This window comes from Thermobia domestica, chromosome 5, assembly GCF_964235325.1.
Source record: "Thermobia domestica chromosome 5, izTheDome1.hap1.1, whole genome shotgun sequence".
NCBI lineage: Eukaryota > Metazoa > Arthropoda > Insecta > Zygentoma > Lepismatidae > Thermobia > Thermobia domestica.
In genome coordinates this window covers 196,353,967-196,374,243 of record NC_137458.1, presented here as the reverse complement: position 1 = coordinate 196,374,243, position 20,277 = coordinate 196,353,967, and the positions used below count along the sequence as shown (strand labels likewise).

General features: G+C 34.6%; 1 protein-coding gene across 8 annotated transcripts in view; it reads left to right on the top strand.

The window, feature by feature from the left end:
* Positions 1–20,277, top strand: part of ABCB7 (ATP binding cassette subfamily B member 7) — a 786,091-nt gene that overhangs the window by 562,637 nt on the left and 203,177 nt on the right. The window lies entirely within an intron of this gene.

Here is a 20,277-nt window from a genome sequence, read left to right as displayed (position 1 = left end):
ATAGAATTCGTGAATACTTTATTAACGCATTTTTATGTTGTGTAAAGTTTGTGTTTTCTAGTGATTGTTAACGTCACTTTGAACATATCGTGTATCTTTGTAAACATGTCACAAAATTCTGTTATTTAACGAGAAATAGCTACGATAAATGTGTTAGATTGGAACACTAGTTTTACCTGGGATGATTCGAGAAAACATCCATTTTAACCGATGATGATTTAAAAAAAAACAGTTATAGTACAATGTGTACAGGAATAAAGAAAGATTGATTGTTATTTTTCGCTATCTCCAAACCTCTTTCTGGAATTGAATTTAGAACAAGATTTATTTGGGGATGGAGAGGAAGATGTAGAAGCATTTTAAACAGATTCATCGCCAGAAATTTTGTCATCTTTGCCGTCAAATTTCCCGAAACACTATCCATTATTGTTATCTTATTTTGCACATATATTGTGTGAATGTTGCTTTAATAACGTTTGTATCAAAAGTTTAAAAGAAGTAATAAACCTCGGAAACTGGATTACCCATAATGTATGGTGCTTGTGCGAAGGGTATCTACAACCAGGAATCTCAGATGTAGTTGTAAACTTTGTTTTGTACGAAACCTAGGCATTGTGTTATCACAACAGCAAAAGTATAAAATCTTGTTTACAGTGTATACGCAAAATACATATGGTTGGATGCACATCAGTGAACATTTTTAATATAGTTATGCCACTGTAGTGAGCAATGCTGCATGTTTAACAGACTTCATACAAATTTTGCGCCAAAAGATTATGGAAATGAATATCAAATTGTCATTAAGAATGTGAACTAGAGGAACATACAGTACTTTTGTAAAGTGGTGGAACTTTTTCATAGTGATTCTTAGTGTACTTTTTTTTTTTTTTTTTTTTTTTGTTAGTGATTGAATGTATGTACTTATGTAAACTGTGTTTACAATATCTCTTGTGAAGGAAATTAGAAAGAGTGCACATTGTAAATATCATCTGTGTATCTGATTGTGTGAGTGAACATACACGTAAGCACATGTGCAGGACATACATCATGACATCATTTCTTAACCGTTTAAAATACGAGACGCTGAAGACTCTCGGTATATACTTTGATCATGGGGAATCCCCACAGCAGTGCGCTATTGCTGAAAAACTGTCTAAAAAAGTAAGGTAAAGTAAAGATAAATTGATGGTGTACCCTTACCACTAAAGATTAATTTTAACGAAGATAATTTAAAACATAAAATTTGTGCTTATCAATAGTTGGTGAAAAAGTTTTGTTACCGGGAATGTTATGAGTAAGTCATCGAACAATACAGGTGATGTTACAGAACAAGAAAGATCTGTGGTCGCAGGGAGCTTCACTTTCAGCATTAAATTGGTCAATATGTGCTTCCAGTTATGAAAATTCATATTGATTCTCCAAAAAGAAAAATAAAGAATAAGTGGGAACTTGAATATTATACCTGTGTAGTGGGTGTTAAAGTAAACGAAAAGACAAACACTGGCCTAAATGTTATAAGAATTGTGAAAGACTAGAAAATGTAGCAAAACATGGAATAATGTCTCGCAGTGTAAGAGAAGAAATTTGTTATATTTATTGTGAAGCACAACAATGATGAATGTTTACATAAGAAATTTCCTAATGCACTTGCATGTTAACGCATCGAATTACAAAAACGATATTGGTGAATCTCTTGTTAGAAGAAATAAGAATTTAACATACAGTAAGTATTCATATTCTTAAGTAAACTTTGTTTTCAGACAACGGAAACTATGAATATTTTATAACATCATCTAGTTCAGAATGAACATTAATTTTAAAACTGCACACTGAATATTAACCAGAAAAATAGTGAGGTGAAATGTGTTTTTATCATTGACTAATGTTTTATTAATTATATGCACACGTATGCGTAAAAATAATATTAATGCGTAAATAATGATTGTAAACAAGAACACAGTATCCTTTTCAAACTTATAAATATTTTTTTTATTTTATTCTACTTGGATTTTTAAGTAGTTCCATACATGATTATTTTCTGTTTGATCACTTTAAAATTGTTGTTTTTGAGGAGTTTTTGCATACAGTGTGATATATAACTAATAAAATTAATACCCGTACAATGTGGAATCATCCTCTTCGTCAGCTTGAATATTTATGAAAATATAACTTTGTTTTTCCGTTTAGAATACCTTTTTTTCCTCTGGTATTTGATTTACGTAACTGTCAAAATAATATGCGCACTCATCTTCATTAATATAAACACAGACCTAGTGTGATCCTAGTGAATTAGAACGGTCAAACTTTATTATTAAAGCATTTATGGTTTCACATTTAAACTTGTAATAAATTCCATGATAATGATTTCTGACTTTATCACAAATTAAAACACTGATATCGAGATTGACCATGTTCACTTCATATTTTATGGAGTATGCATAAAATCTATGCTAATGGCTACTGCAGAATGAAAACTTATTATGGCTATCTGTTAAAAGAAATTATTAGTAATTATATACTGTAATTTTATAGTTTATTAAACTGTTTCACAGTAAATGTATAACTGAACTTCTGTTTCGAACACTAACAATTTTATTTTAAATCTAATTGGAAAAAACGAAGATTTAAATAATTACGTTGATGCTCTTTAAAACTTGAGCCAAATTTAAAACCAACATGTAAGTAATTGCATTTTTATTTTTAGAATTTACATTTTGAAATTTGCAACTTGTATTGGTATTTTGAAAATTTGCATTGGAAGTTAGAACTTACATTATTATAATTTACATTTGCAAGTATGCTACTTGAATTTTTAATTTTACAGATGACATTTTTAAGTTTGCAACGTGCATTTTGATTTTCCTAACTAAGTTGTGTACATTTTCAAGTTTGCAACTTTGCATTTATATTTTTGCAATTTACATTTTTATACGTGTGTTCCACTTGAGAAAAAAATTAGTTAATAGTTTCATTTTTCTTTTAGGAGTTTTATCATAAATTGAAACGAACACGTAAAAATTGCATTTCTTAATTTACAACTTGCATTTTACTTTTAAGCTGTTTAGATACTTTGACACTGTTAAACATTGGAATGAATAGTTTGAACATAAAAATTACTTACTGCTAAAAAAATTTTATGTTGTTTACTAGTATTAGTTGGTTGGTTTTGGTTGGTTAAAAAAGACAAACTTGATTGGAAACAGCATAACTTACGTGCTGCTTATAAGTATAAACACTATATGTGAAGTACTGAAAGTTCGTACAATTTAAGTAAGTCACTAGATCCTTCTTTTAAAGTTTTCATATTTAACCTTCCTACTACCGTGGGGTCCTATATGACCCCAAGCTAAGTTTAACAGTGTGTAACTCGCGTAATATATTACATTAAAAAATGGAAAACATTGGATTTTCATGTCTGCTTTGGAACTTCACTTTGGTACATTGTGATATTTTTTGCGTGTATGTGAGTGCAAGTTTCTCTACTTCCTGCACCGAGTATCATTGGGGTCATATAGGACCCCAGCGATTGTTAATAACTTTTGTATTTTTCTGATACATGCCACTCATTATTCGGAGTGAAATTTGACACAAATCACTCTTCAGTTGTTTTCTCGAATGTATGAGAAGCACCATGGCATCAAAAGATCTATCTTGCGAAGAAGTAGAAAAAAATTGCATGAAGAAATCACTGATTCTGAATTTTCGCCAGAAGACCCTGCAAGTAATGATGTTTCATCTTGTGACGATTGTGAAATAGATGAAATTTTGGACTATAATGATATAGATAAATATGATTCAGATTCATATCTAGATTCTGAAGATGAGTGTATACTTGAAAGAATCAAAAATGATACCTCAACATCTGCAGTTACAAGTAAGTGTATTCTAATGGACTTCTACTTTTGTTGCATTTGTATTTTTGTCAATCATTGATGTCAATTGATTTTATTATTTTATGGAAATGATAAAATACAGTCCGATATGCTTTTATGTAGTATAAAAATCTAAAATAATGATTTGCTTTGTTTCGAGTTTGACGTCACTTGATTATGCTGTGTAGACTAAAGGAGACGTAGGCGTACTGAGTGTAGGGGAATCCGAACCAATTTCTTCCGTCAACTGTACTCCTACCGGGAATAGAACCTGGCCCTGGGTCGGACGTAAGTGTGCTAGCCTCTAGATCCAGCGGGAGCCTGAAAATAATGAGAAATAGCTCCTAGTTGAAATCGTAGGCTTGCAATATCTGCTGTATTTCTTGTCCTGGTCTATTAAGTTTTCTGAACTTTCATGAAAGACACATTTCAGAATTGTTCTTTCACTTGATAATATGATTTCCCTTTTCGTTATTTCCTTTTTCCTATCCTTATTCCTTATATTATTGTAGAAAAATGAATTGGAAAAGAGTCCACGCTTATTCCACCTAGGCTAAGGGTAACGACGATAATGAGAATAAATGAAATGGCTGATAGAAGAAAGTGGGAAAAAACGGGTGAACCCCAAGAAAACCCATGCATACTGTGCTTATTCACCACAATTTACACTTGGCGCAAGCTGAGATTGAACCAGGAATTTCAGGCAACAGAGATGAAGGTACTACCAATGAGCCACCGCTGCACATTATTCAATGTTGTGTTTCTGAATAATCCACTAAAACTGCTCCTAATGAGAACGGTCAACTACGATGATAAACATATTTCTATCCTTATTCTGATTTTGATTCTGATTTCTGTTGGTCATCTTATGTTATTGCAATGTTGATTTTCCCTTTCTTTTATCTTAAGAATCCGCATTTTCTTTTCAAGTCGATGAACAGACAATAAATCCACAATAATAATACACTAAGGACTTCTCAGGACTCAGTTCCCGTCTCTAAGACTCCATTTCGCAATATTATCAAGACTGGAAGCAGGGCTTACGAATCATAGTATCAGGAATGTGGATACGGTTCAATCTCCTTTCGAGCACTTTATGAGACCCAATAGTCTTGATACTATTTTGAAATGAACAAACAAGGAATGCTACATATGGATATAAATGGGCGTATGTTGATAAGGGTGAACTTCAGTGTTTCATATTGCTTCTTATACTGGAGGAAGTATAAAAAGCTCACAATGAATGTATTACACATTTGTGGAATAAAGAACATGACAGGTCTATTTCCAACAAATCAATGTGGAGAAATAGATTTACACAGATGTATCGATGCTTCCGGCTCAATGACACTCAACAACGACTCAAAAATCATAGTTCGGAAAATTATTTCCAATTAGAGATGCTTTTGATGCATGTGGAAGTACGTTACAGGACACATATATAGCGGGTAACATTACTATTGATGAACAATTAGTGTCATTTTGAGGACGCTGCCCTCTCCGTCATTAGCTTCAGTGCTCTCAAGGTTTTCGTCATTTGGTTTTCACTCAATCCTGAATGGAACAGGAGAAGTAATTACAGATGGAGAATATTTTTTCTTGAACTAACTAAGTCTCTAACTACACAAAACCGACTTCGGAGTTCAGAGTTCCCGTGTATATCTTCAGAAGCCAATAAATATCGAAAACATGGTCGTTGTCATTTCTATGAGCAGTATATTATGCAAGACATATGCAAAGATGCGAAACATACATGTATAAGCAACACTCAGCTATTCTTTGTGTAAAATGTGTCAACAACTAAAACGACAGTATAATTTTGTACAAGTTCTTTTTTGAGTATTTGTTTCTTGGAGACCAAAATTTCCTGAACCAAAAAAAACTTTACTTCGCAGGTAAACAAAAATTTAGAGAACTGTTTTAGAATCGAATGGATGTCTAAAATAGGCAATTAGACTGGAAAATTCAGCTATACTACTAATCACCATCCAAATTATTAAGTTTCCATATGTGCACACCTGTACATAATTTATATAATTGCATTATGTTAACAATTTATCAACACATTAAGCATATTACGTGACCAGAAAAGCTAAATTAATAACAATGTATAAGCAAACACAATAGAATGCAAAAGTGGGCACCATTAAATGTTTTTAAACAATAAATGAACAATGTTTTTTTCAATAAATGAAATGGGGTCAGCAGTGACCCCAACGGTATTCAGTGTAATGAAAAAATTCCGGTAGTAGCAGGGTTAAAATAATATTCATTATTAGAAGTTTGTACGAGGGGAAGTCAAAACGTTTCACTTTTTTTTTTTTTTTTTTTGATTCGGTCGAAAAAAGTTTTTCGGTTGTACCAAGCACTTCCCTCAATGGTCCAAACATAAGAAAATCGCGATTTCGTCCACTTTGATTCTTTTTCCATCACCATACCCTCAAGACTTTCAAATTGTCCTCAGTCGTTGACATCGATGGTCTGCCTGATCTTTCCTCGTCACATAAAGAAGTTCTTCCCTGTTTGAAATGCTCTGTCCATTCGTAGATCTTACTTCGCGAGAAACAGCTGTCCCCATACTGCGCTTGTATTGGACGAATAATTTCCGCAGGTTTAACACCTTCTGCAAACAAGAAGCGAATCACTGTCATCATTTCACCGACAATGGATCTGCCATGTTTAACGATCTGCTAGATTCCAACGACTAACGCGGGAATAAGAGTGACACGTTACATAGAAGTGTTGCAGAGGACACTAATTCAGCGCTGGATTCAGCAGTATAACCAAACCCGAGTGCAACAAATTGTAGAAGTCCCTTTACTTTTTACTCCCCTTGTACTTAGTATACATTCTTAAAATAATTCTTCGTATGATCTCCATGATTGTGAATTAATAAAATGAATTAGAAACTTTTCATCTAACTAGTAAAATATCGTATTATCAAATGGTAATACTGATTTGAAAATGTATCCATTCGATTTCATAAATAATTGAATCCATTAAGTATTAAACTTAAAAAATGAAACACGAATCATGTTTACCTAAGTGAAATTTGTTTAAGCTCAAAACGCTTAGAACTACTTAACTAAGTATTGTAAAGATATAAACTAATTTGTAAAGGTATTAATAAATTAATCATTCTAATCGGAATGAGAATTTATATTTAAAGGTTGCTTGGAAACTGCAAAAGATTAAGAATGTTATTCAAGATATTACACTTATGCATTGCACGTGCGTATTCGTTATTCGTATCATATATGTTTGTAAAAAAATATATCTTAAACATCTTAAAATAAAATTGTACTCTGTTCTTATTTGTTCTGCAATATGAAACTATCTAGTTTGATTTATAACATATATATTTATACCAGCTGCATTATGAAGAATGTCGTCTTCAATTTTATTCCAATCGTATCTTTATACTTGTCGTAAAATAATTATTAAGAAAAGAAATCTATGTGTTTGAAACAAATAAATAGTTGGATTGTTTAGAAATTGTGATGTAAAGAATAAATTGTGTTAAAAAAAACAATCTAAAGTTCCAGTTACATTACCTACAATTTCGACATTCATTTTAACAAATTCGAACAGTTATTAATTACATTATATGAACTGAATAAATTGAAAGATCGTTTCCTAAATTTATTTTAAGAGGTATGTATTATTTTTAACGGAGCATTTTCAGTGAAAACTTGTTATATTATTTAGAATACCCACATTATTATTTAAAATAATATTCTTCAGATAATTTCTTATTTTTTCAAATACTATCTCTAAGATAGTTTTATAAGTGAAACTCTGCAAAAGCGTTCCGGAATGTATTAAAAGGTCGTTCTTTAAAATTCAATGCATGAAGCAAATTTTGTTTCAAAGTTTATTAGTTGAATTTCTCCACAAAGAAAGAAATAATATATAGAAGACATGATTTTTAGAACAGTGTTAGACTAATACTAATATTGGTAGTACTAGTAAACCGTAAAAGCTGCTGTTATAAAGAATTTAGAAAACATCTTAATAGAAAACAGATGATAATAACTAGCAAGGAAGTATACACCGGAAATATAGCATAGTATAAAACAAACGTACAATATTTATTGAATTTTGTTTCATATTTTATACTTAGAAGACAAGACCAAGGAAGCTATACATGAAATTATCAAATTCATATTAAAAAGAAAATAATAAGTACTATTGACAAATGACTAATTTTTGTTAGCCTTTGGAAGAATAAAGCAAATTTAACAGATAATAAAAGAACCGAAATCAATATATCAGAAAAAATAATTTATCGTGAAATCTTATTTGAAATACTATACATTATTAAAAGAAACCGATAAAATACTGTTCATATTATTAGTAGTAAAATAGTAAGAATCATGTTGGAAAAACATTAATAATAGTAGTATTACTGACAGTATTATACTAAATGCAACAGAAAAATAATTCACGAAAATGTTAAGAGAATACGGTCATATTCTATAATGAAAGTAATCTGCCAATGTTAAGGCAGTGACGTCACGCGGACTGCAGAGGGAATGGAAACGACCTTGGGATCCATAGATAGTTAATTGCTGTATGCGGTGAAGGTAACATATATTTAAGCTAACTTAACATGTGTAAGCAATGGAGGTGCCCGTCTGAACATTTTTCTCTTCACTTTAAATCAATCGTTTTCAACTTATAGTAGAATTATAGTATATGCATTAATAAAGAATTCGATCTGTTAAAAGAAAATTATTTCATGCGTCCTGTCAACTTAAAAATAGTTAACTACGTATCTTTTACATTGATATCCCATTTGAAATCTTAGGTGTTTCGTCAGAATGACGTTAAGTTATTATATTATCTGATATATATGTCAAGAGAGATTAGTTTAAATTGCACGTAATACATGTTAAATAGACATTCTCAATATAAAAATTCTGATCTCTCCATACATGCATTCAATAGACTATAAGTCGAAGAGTATATGCGTAAATGTTATGTTCATATATTTCATTCATACTAAAGATATCGTACACTGATACTTCCCTACTAATGCATTCAAATTGAAATTTTGACGTCAGTACATGCAATGTTTTAATGTGCAAAACACATATTCGAATACTATTTACTATGTATACGATGGTCCCTAGGGACGCCCTCCGATATAGAAAACTTGATCGACACTAAATCAACAATTTGATACCTAATACCCCATTGCATGTATTACTTCAGTTGGAAAAGTCCACACCTACATGCGCAGAAAAACTGTTCTCTTCCTCACAAGACGCCAATCTACATTTTCCTATCTACTAATATTTGCTTATGACGTTTACATATGTAAGTTCAGATATGAGTCTATACGTGCAGCAAAGATTCATCTCTAAGGAAAAGAATACATATGAATTCACTTCCACGCATACATGGGGATCAGCTTTAATCTCAATGTCCTGAAATGCAGATTTCATTTTCAACTTATGTTTATTTTTCCCTTGTACTACATGCATATAATACAAGAGACATAACATTATAAGATAATGAAAGTTTAGTGCCTAATATATATATATATAATATGGGATTGAAGGCATCATGTGCACACAGTCCTCCCATTGTTTACGTTGTATTCAAATACCAACTTCTACAAAAAACTCACAGACATATATAGCGTCTAATGCAACTAAAAGTAGGATTATCGCACACAAAAATGTTTTTCTATTTTATTGATTAAAAGACAGACTGAATAATTGTTTTCATAGACATATATGGAAATAGAGGGCACCAATATCAATTTTTATCATCAGATAAAACTCTTCGTATGACCAGTCTGTGACTAGAATGATATATTGAAAATTTTACTCGCATTCCTTATGTGACTTTCTGTAACAGGGTATCCACATTCTGGAAAGTCAGTGAAAGTCAAGGAAAACTCGGGGAAGTAAAAATGGATCAGGGAAAAGGCAGATTGGTCAGGAAAAGATCGATTTATGTCCATTGTTCAATTATTGAATATGTCCAATAGTAAGTGTTAAAGTTCTTTACTGTTACTGGATTACTGGATGCAAAAAGTTCTGTTCCCAGCGATGATATTGAGGGAGACAGTGTACTCTGAAATAATTAATAAAAGTAGTTTTTCTGAGGAAATACACGTAACTGCTTCCTGGCATATTTGCTTTTGTGTCCAGTACATTATTAAAAGTGTATCGTGTATAGAATATCACGTTACATGCATTGTTAATTTAAGAATAGGTAATAGTGAAAAGGTAGGTTGTGAAATAGAGAGTGTACTTGTTTTAAGGTTCTTCCAACATGTGTGGTATAACGTCGAATTCGTTATTTTCCAGATTTCAAGAGCAACCAAGGACTAGTATGACTAGGCAGTGTACATTCAGTAAACAGTGGTTAGATGCTAAACTGTATCCAGAGTTTGCCGGATTGTTGGATGTAGTTTCAGGAGACCCATCTTCTGCATATTGCAAAGTATGCTTTTAAGTGTTTTAAACTAAGTAACATGGGAAAACTGCTGTTTTATCTCATGCAAAGGGCCCAAAACACCAAATGAATGTGGCACTTAAATCTTCACAGCCAAGTATTTCATTTTACACCAAACACGAAAATAACGGTGTGTTCTGTCCCTTCACCGTTAACTAGTTCATAACTCTGAGCTCAGCGACTTTTGTGTCAGACTGTAGTTTTAAACCTGTTTCAGTATCGCAGCAGACACATGTACAGGCATTCACCGTGAATGTTCATTATGTTACATCAGCAGAGATCATATGGGGAGTGGAAGTTAGTCTTGGATATATGTCTTTGAACTCATGTGATAGAAGTTCTTCAGCTTTTAGGAGGATGTTTCCTGACAGCAAAATTGCTCAGAACTTCTCATTTAATGAAACTAAAGTATTTTCTGTCATGAACCATGGGTTAGCCCCTTACTTTCGAAAGTGCTTGGAGGAAGACTTGAAGAATCGTTGTGACTATGTGGTGTGTTGCAATGAATCTTTTTTAAACAAGTTTGTGCAACGTGATCAGAAGGATATAATAATTCGTTGCTGGGATGTAAAGCAACAAAGGATTTCTACCCGTTTTTGAAACAGCGTTTTCTTAGGTCAATCAACTGCGGATCATCTGTTGGAAGCATCACTGAAGGTCTTTCGCTGCCTTTAGAAATCAGGTTTCAATGGATGGCTCCAATGTAAACCTAAGTTTTCTAAGGAAACTTGAGAACAAACTGACTACTGACAATCCAGAAGAAAAGTTTAGATATTAGTGTCTGTGAACTACATACGGTTAATGGTGCCATGAAAGCAGGTATCAAAAAAGAAACTGGGACATTATTCAACTACTAAAAGCCATGTATGATGTTCTAAAAGACAATCCAGCACGCTAGGCAAAATAGACGGAATTTATTCGTAGTATAGATTTTCCTTTCAAGTTCATGTGTGTCTGATAGCTTGAAAATGGACCCTCTATTGATCAAGCATTGAAAATATAAAATCAAATCGAAAAGTTCATTACTGAAGTAAGTGTACGAAGTAATAGGAGTTATCAGTATTCTTGAAAGCGGTAAAGGATCCTTTCCAATTCATATTACTTGAAGAAGTTGTGAGAAATATTATGTTGAGGTTTGTGAAGCAACAAAAGCTCACTGAAGCAAGTACTTCTTATAAACTTTTGACTTCAGACTTTACAGATATCAGTAACCTAATTCCAGTCTAGCAGGTAGACATTGGGTATAGTGTTAGGAAGTTATTAAAGGAAACTCGTTGTTGTGAAAAGAACAAGATGCGGTTTAAAAGTGAATTTCGAAAATTTCTTGTGAGTACGATAGAGAAGCTGAAAGGAAATAAGCCCTTTGAAATCGCATCTTACTCGAGGATTAACACGCTTTGATCCTAAAGTCATTTTGCAACAGCCTAGCCCTGGGTTCAAAAGAGTAGACGCTGCTCTAGGAGGATTGCAAGAGGATATCTGGACAAGTATCTGAGAACGCGAAGAAACAGTATCTCCAGGTCACAATGAAAGCTTAGACTGAAGGATTTAAGGAACGCTTTAATTATTTCATAGCCAAGGACAGAAATAGTATTGAACTTGATGAATTTTTTACTTACTCTTCGGAAATGGGAAGTACTTCATTGACTTATGGTCTATTATGAAGCTGTGTTTTATCTTCTCATGGAAACGCATTTGTTGAAAGTGGTTTTTCAATAAACAAAAATCTCATTATTGAGAACTTACAAGAAGAATCTCTGGTGGCTCAACCGATCATATATGATTCTGTAATGAGAGTGGGTAGATCAGGATAAACAATTATAAGAGGTATTATAAATTCAGTGAGAAGTTTAAGGAAACAACATCAGGTGTATTTGAAAAAGAAAAGAGAAATGAATGCTGGGGAGAAGAAGAAGAACAAGAAGAGAGAGAAACGGAAGATTCAGTAACAACTAAAAAAGCTGGGAACAAATGAAGAAAATTAATTCAGATCAATGAGAAGACGACTATGCCAGAAAGGACGAAAACAAGTTGTTAAATGGGTTACATTTAACAACTGCACCTGCAAAGGTATGTGTTACATAATGTTTTCCTTTCTGATCAGTAAAATCATGTATGAACTGTTTATTGTTATAAGCAATATTATAATGCTGTGTAATTGGTATTATAATGTATAAGCATATAATGTGTATTTTTTAAATATCTTAAGTATTCCGTATAGTGCATACTTTCGTTTGTAAATTTACATTTTGTGTAATATATAATCAATATCGGCCTAATGCATATGTTTGTAAATTTACATTCTTTTAAATTAAAGAAAATTGAAAAAATAAAAAGAAGTGAAGAGAGAACAAGGCTAGATATGGGAATGATGGAGGCTGGGGTTTCTTTCTTTTTTCTGTATTCTTAAATTATTCAGTGATCAGGGAAATCTGGAACTTTGGTCATGGAAAGTCAGAGATTTTTTTCATCAAATTGTGTGGACACTCTGTGTAAGTACCAAATTTGACACAGATGGTTTAGTACATACGTCTGACAATAGATGTCACTAGTATCATATATAATCAGGAAAATTATGTATAATAATATATATACTATCAATCTAAGCTTTCACTGTAAGCTGGAGATACTGTTTCTTCGCGTTCTCAGACACTTGTCTAGATATCCTCTTGGAACCATGTAATTCTTCTAGAACAGCGTCTACTCTTATGAGCTCCAGGTTAGGCTGTTGCAAAATAACTAGGATCAAAGCATGATAACCCTCGAGCAAGATGCAATTCCAAAATTGTTCTTTCTTTCAGCTTCTCTGTCGTACTCACAAGCAGAGCCCTGCACGGACCGGGCGGCATCCGTTGGGGCCGGTGGATTATCCCGCCCGGCCCGTTTCAAGTATCGGGCTGGACCGGGGCGGACACAAATGCTATAGGGCCAAACCGGGCTCATGTATTTCCAGGCGGGCCGGTTTGGGTTGGACACTGCAAAAGACGGATCGGGCAATAATACTGTCGGCCTATGTTAATCGTAATGTGTTTAGAAAACTGACTTTATGCAAAACTGTAAACAACAACAATTATTATTATTATTATTATTATTACCACTATAGTGTTACTACCATTACCATTGTTACTATTACTACTATCACTATTACTATTTCTACTATTACTACCACGACCGCTCTAATACTACTACAACTGATACGACTTTCCGTGAGAGTTGACATGTCTGGTGGTACAGAATCTACAGAAAAAATCGGGAAAATGCTAGTTAGTATGACCAGTCTGCGTAGAATTTGAACCGATGCTTGACCTACGAAGGAGAACAGTGGCTCAGTTGATAGAGCGCTAATATCTGTGCTAGTGGTCGTCGGATCGATCCCTGCTCGTGCTATGTAAACTTTTTTTTGTGATTCGTTTTTATGATTTACATTTGACGGAGGAACGTAGGTTTAGAGAAGAAGGGGAAATATATAAAAATCAATTTATATAAGACTGAAAGTGACTATTTTTGTAACTTAATAACTCTTGAACTATCCGACCGATGCCAATCAAATTTTCGAGATACTTGAGATTCGGATCTGGAAACATTTTTGTAATTTCACTTTAACGGTAGATCCTAGGGGAAGGGGAGCGGGACGTATGAATAAAAACTAATAAAACCTAATAACTTTTGAACCATCCAACCAATCTCGATCAAATTTTCAACATATATGAGGGTCGGGCCTTGTGTGTTTTTTATCGTTTCACTTTAACGAGCTAGCATAGGGGAGGAGATATATGTAAAAATAATAATAATAATAATAAAATAAAATAAAAATGACTGCCTTTGTGACTTCGTCACTCTTGAACTACCCGATCTATCTCAATCAAATTTTCAACATACATGAGTTTAGGGGCAGGAATTACTTTAGGCTACTCACTTTGACGATGCAACGTAGAGGAGGGGAGAGAAATTTAAAAATGATCAAAAATGACCGATATTAGTTTTCGAGGTCGATGAGAAAAACAGTGACACTTTTGATGCGGTTTCACTCCAAGTTCAGCCCTGATGGTTATGGAGGGGGAGGATACAACGTAGGGGAGGGGAATAAATATTAAAAGATGATCGGAAATGACTGATATTAGTGTCGAATTCATAGTTTTAGGATTAGCTGAGATTAACAGTGACAATTCTGATGCCGTGTGCCGCAGCAAGATTGAGGGGGAGGGGGAGCTCTATATATAATAATGATCGAAAATGACCAATATTAGTGTCTAATTCATAGTTTTCTGGATCATTGAGATGAACAGTGACATTTCCGATCCGGCTTAAATCCAAAATCAGCTCCACCAGTTGAAGAAGGGAGAGAAAGAGAGACATAAAAATGATCGAAAATGGCCACTGTCAGTGTCGAATTTATAGTTTTCTGGGTCGCTTAGATGAATAGTGATACTTTCGATCACGTTTAAATTCAAATTCAAACCTTCAACTTGGAGGAGGGGAGGAAGAGATTTAAAAATGATCGAAATTAACCGATATTAGTGTTGAATCTATAGTTTTTAGGATTGCCGAGATGAACAGGCATACTTTTGATGATGTTTAAATCTAAATTTAGCTCCGCATCTTGGGAGAGGGGCAAAGGGAAATATATATATATATAAAACGGATAAAAAAATAACCCATATTAGTGTCGAATCCATAGTTTCCGGGGTCGCCGAGATGATCAATTATCTTTCCGATGCCGATTAAATCGATGCCATTAAAAACGAAAACATCATATTTCACTTGTACTAAATACATGAGATACGGATTGTGCATTTAAATTTTCATTTTAACCTAGCTAAACGGGTAAATATATGGAAGTAAAACTTCTTAACTTTGGAACCACCTAACCGATCTCATTCAAATTTTAAACATGGATGAAGTTCGGACCTAGGATGATTTTTATCATTTTAGTTTCACGGTGCAATGTCGAGAAGGGGGAGCTCTATATATAATAATGATCGATCTTCAAGCAGCGTTCCCAGTGTTCATTCTCCATCAGTTAATTCAGCGGAATCAGGTGAAACCGATAACCCCGGCAATGACTTGGACTCCAGCACTGGCAGGCCACCAGAGGCCACTTTTCAGCCACTCCTAGATCTGCGAAGGTGTTACCTTGTCCCCATTGTGGAAAGTTTTATGTGAATGCAAGAGGATTAGCCATTCATATAGGTAAAAAGCATCCGATCATAAACGCAGAAGAGGATTGTCTTCATATTAATAATAATAATAGCTTTGCTGACTGTAGAGCTACAAATGTAAGCGTCACTAACTGCAATAGTAGCACACAGGATTTAACGTTATCTAACTTGGGTAAACTGTTGACGTCATTAAGATCCTCTACACACATCCTAAGACGTGTCCCTCGTGGTGCTCGAACTGAGGTTGCCGGTGCACTTTCCAAGTTATTACAGCAAGTGGCTATTTCAAATGGAGAAAGAGAATGGATCAACCTGTTTATATTTCCATTTGTAGTACTAACTGCTCCCAAACAATCCGAGAATGTAAAGAACCTTACCTCATGGGTGAAACAAAGAGTTCGTGTTTGGGATAATATAGGTATTGACGCCTTAATCTTACAATCACCAAAGATCATACCTAAACAGAATGTGTCAAATCTGAAAATTATTGAAAACAAACTAGCCGATGGTGATATCCGAGGAGCAGCCCGTTTACTAATGTCAGATGATACAATAGCAGCCCCTGACACTTCAGTGTTTGAGACGTTGTTGGAGAAACATCCAGCCCACCCTGGAACATTTACTTCACCGAATCTTCCAGAAGATCAAAACAGGTTTCAAGGAGTTTCAATAAACGAAGTTAAAAATGCTATACATTCTTTTCCATCTGGCAGCTCGGGAGGTCTAAATGGTCTCCGGCCTTCGATTCTCAAAGATCTTTTATCTTGCCAAATACTCGAATCGAAGGAAAAGCTATTAAAATCACCTTGTGACCTGTTCAATCTAATTATTTCGGGAAAAATACCCTTAGAAGTTCGACCTTTGTTTTTCGGAGCCAGACTTATCGCTCTTAAAAAGAAATGTGGAGGAATTAGACCTATCGCCATAGGGAAAAAATATTTGGCGCAGAATATCAGCCAAAATTATATGCTTCAGAATACGATAGCCTGTTAAGAACTTTTTGTCTCCCCATCAACTTGGAGTTTGTATTCCCAACGGAGTCGAAGCAGACGTTCATGCAACCAGGGTATATTTCTCCTCCACACACAACGCTCCAAAGGCTATCGTAAAGCTGGATTTTCGCAACGCTTTTAATGAGCTTCGCCGGGACTCCATGCTTACTGAGGTATTGAAATACTTTCCCGCAATATACCCATATGTTCACAAGTGTTACGCTCAACCCAGTAACTTATTCTTAGGCCAAGACACTATTTCATCCCAGAGAGGAGTACAGCAAGGTGATCCCTTGGGCCCATCACTTTTTGCCATAACAATACATTCTTTAGTACATCCGATTAATACTGAACTAAACATCTGGTATTTGGATGATGGGACTATTGCTGACAAACCTGAGGCAGTCCTTTCAACGTTAACACATATAAATGAGAAAGCATCAGCTGTTGGCTCACATTTGAATTTCTCAAAATGCGAAGTTGGTTTTCTTGGATCAGATGAAGTCACATCCGACCAATTATTCAGAAGATTTGGAGAAGTTGCCCCAGGAATACGTCTCCTAAGCAAACAGGATACTTGTCTTCTGGGTTCTGCTCTCACAAAGGAAGCATTTACAACTGTGCTATCAAACAAAATATCCAAATTAGAATATTTTCTTTCTCGTCTTGGCTCGATTTCAGCACACGGAACTTTTTTTCTTCTACGTGCTTCATTGTCAGTCCCTCGCCTAAACTACTTTCTACGGTGCTTTCCATCTTGGAATGAGACTCCACCGCTGAAGAAATATGATCATATCTTCAACATGGGTCTGGAGTCAATTTTGAACTGTTCCTTGAGTGACGGATCTTAAATGCAAGCATCCTTACCTGTTGGATTAGGAGGCCTTGGTATTCGACGAACCGTTGATATGGCGATTCCTACCTTTTTAGCGTCCTACCATGGATCCCTTCGTTTAATCGAGGCTCTCCTTCCTCAAGGCTACCACCTGGACCCAGATGGGATAGTTAAAGAAGGCTCTACCAAATGGATAAATATAGCAGATACGGACCTTCCAGAAATCAGCAAAAGAGGTTCTCAGGCATCTTGGTACACACCAATAGCAGTACATTTCCATAAACTTCTTTTACAATCCGTTGCTGTTCCAGAGGATAAAGCTAGACATCTTGTTGCGTCATCTCCCCATGCAGGCGCATGGTTAAATGCGTTACCTTCTCCCCAATTAGGTCTTCACATGTCTAATGAAACCTTTCGAATCGCAGTAGCCCTCAGACTAGGTTCAGCTGTTTGAAAGCCACATCGCTGTCCAGCTTGCGGGGATCAAGTTACCCAACGCGGCCTGCATGGTCTCTCATGCATGAAGAGCATAGGCAGAAACACCAGACATTCATCTGTTAATGACATCATTTTGCAGCCCTCATGACGGCAGGAATTCCTTCGATTCGTGAACCGTCAGTCTGTTGTCGTTCCGATGGTAAACGACCTGATGGCATGACATTAATACCTTGGATGAGAGGCAAATCACTAGTATGGGATTTTACATGTTCGGACACATTCGCCCATTCAAACCTCCCATTGACCGTTGTGAATGCTGGAGAAGTTTGTAGACGTAGAGAGGCAGAAAAGGAAAGGAAATATAATAATGTCCTCGATAAATTTATATTTGCTCCAATAGCTATCGAGACCAGTGGAGCATGGGGTTCTAGAAGCCTTGATTTTATTAGAGAGGTAGGCAGACGCATATCTATCGTTTCTGGAGATGTTCGTTCAGCATCCTTCTTATTCCAACGTATATCTATTGCGGTTCAACGTGGCAACGTTTCGTCAGTTCTTGGTACGTTGCCGCCTGGAAGGGAACTGGAGGAGGTGTTTCTTCTCTAGTACAACAGATACAAGCGAACAATAGAATAATAAAAATAATAGAATGTATATATTTTGATATAACTAAATTGATTTCCTTTTTCTTTTGAGCATGTCTATTAATATAAATATATAAATGTAGGTGTATATACTACTACATTACTATTATGCAATTTCGTATATGAATTGACCCATGTAAATGTATACTTATTGAATGTTTATGAAATTCTGTATCAATTTCTAAGAATGTTTTCAATTTATATTTTAATATTCAAACTCTATTTCATATTAATATTCAAAGTCCAGTTTTCGTATTTGTTATATTTTCCGTTTGCCATTTTTCCGTTGCTTACTTATTTTATTCAGATTTATTTTCCTCTGCAATTAAATTAGTGAATATATATATATATATATATATATATATATATATATATATATATATATATATATATATATATATATATATATATAATATACTGGGTGTATCAGACCAGCAGTCTTAAAAATATTTCTCAGCTCGTAGTGCACGTAGACACTGGAAACAAAAAAATGGATGACCAAATGGTACATGAAGAATCAAGTGGTGATACTTACATATCCAGAGGCGCTGCAAGAATATTTCGACGGGAGTCAACTCCAAAAGTTTTAATGGAAACTGGTATCAATTTCGATTTCTTTGGAAGTAATATTGAAAAAGAAATAACTTTTACGGTAAGCACTTTTCGTTAAATTCTACGGTTTGGGATCTACGCTTGTTATTTGTTGAAATGCTACTATCAGACCACACGGAACAGGCATTTTTCTCTGTTAGTAGTGCACGTAGACACTGCAAACAAAAAAATGAATGACTAAATCGTATGTGAAGAATGAAATGGTGGTACTTCCATATCCAGTGGCGTAGCGGGAATACACCAACTGTGTCAACTCCAAAATTTTAACTGCAAACTTATATCCATTTTGACTTCTTTGGAAGTATTACTGAGAAACAAACAACTTTTGTGGGAAACAGCTTTCGTCATATTCTACGGTTTGGTATCTACTTATGTTATTTGTTGTTGAATTGCCACTATCAGACCACCCGGCACAGGCATTTTTCTCTGTTCGTAGTGCATGTAGACACTTCAAAAACACTGAATGACCAAATCGTGTGTGAAGCATCAAATGGTGTTGGTTCTATATCCAGTGGCGTAGGGGAATACCTCTACGGGGGATAAACTGGAAAATTTCAAATGTAAAGTTGTATCAATTTCGATTTCTTTGGAAATAAAATTGAAAAAGCCTCAACTTTTACAGAAACGCTTTTCGTTAAATTCTACAGTTTGGCATAGTGTGAGAGTTTTTTGTGGAATTGTTACTACCTGACCATATGTCCGAGGCATTTTACTCGGCTCTTGGTGCACGTAGATACTTTAAACAAGAAATTGAATGACTAAATCGTATGTGAAGAATGAAATGGTTATGCTTCCATATTCAGTGGCGTAACGGAATACCTATACGGTCTGTCATCTCCAAAATTTCAAACGTAAAGTTGTCTTTTTCGATTTCTTTGGAACTATTATTGAAAAAGAAATCTGTCTTATTTCTTTTGCCGTTTGTCTTATTTGTTGTTGAATTGCAACTACAGGACAACAGTTTTACTTGGCAATGACTCCAAAAGAACAAAGAACTCATGTTCTATCAAATAGTCTGCTGGTATAAACTTTTTACAGCATTCAGTATCAAACGTTCCGACACATCTCGTGTACATATCAACGAAAACAATATTACAGGAGACAGGGGTGTAGCTAGCAGTTTTATGTAGGAGGGGCCCGTCGTTTTTTAGGGGTGGCCAGCTACAATGTACAAAGCCAAAGAAATTGTGTTGCAGCTAGTGCTCTTGAGGCCTGGAAAAAACGGAAACTTTTAGTTTCCGTCCAGAAAACTAA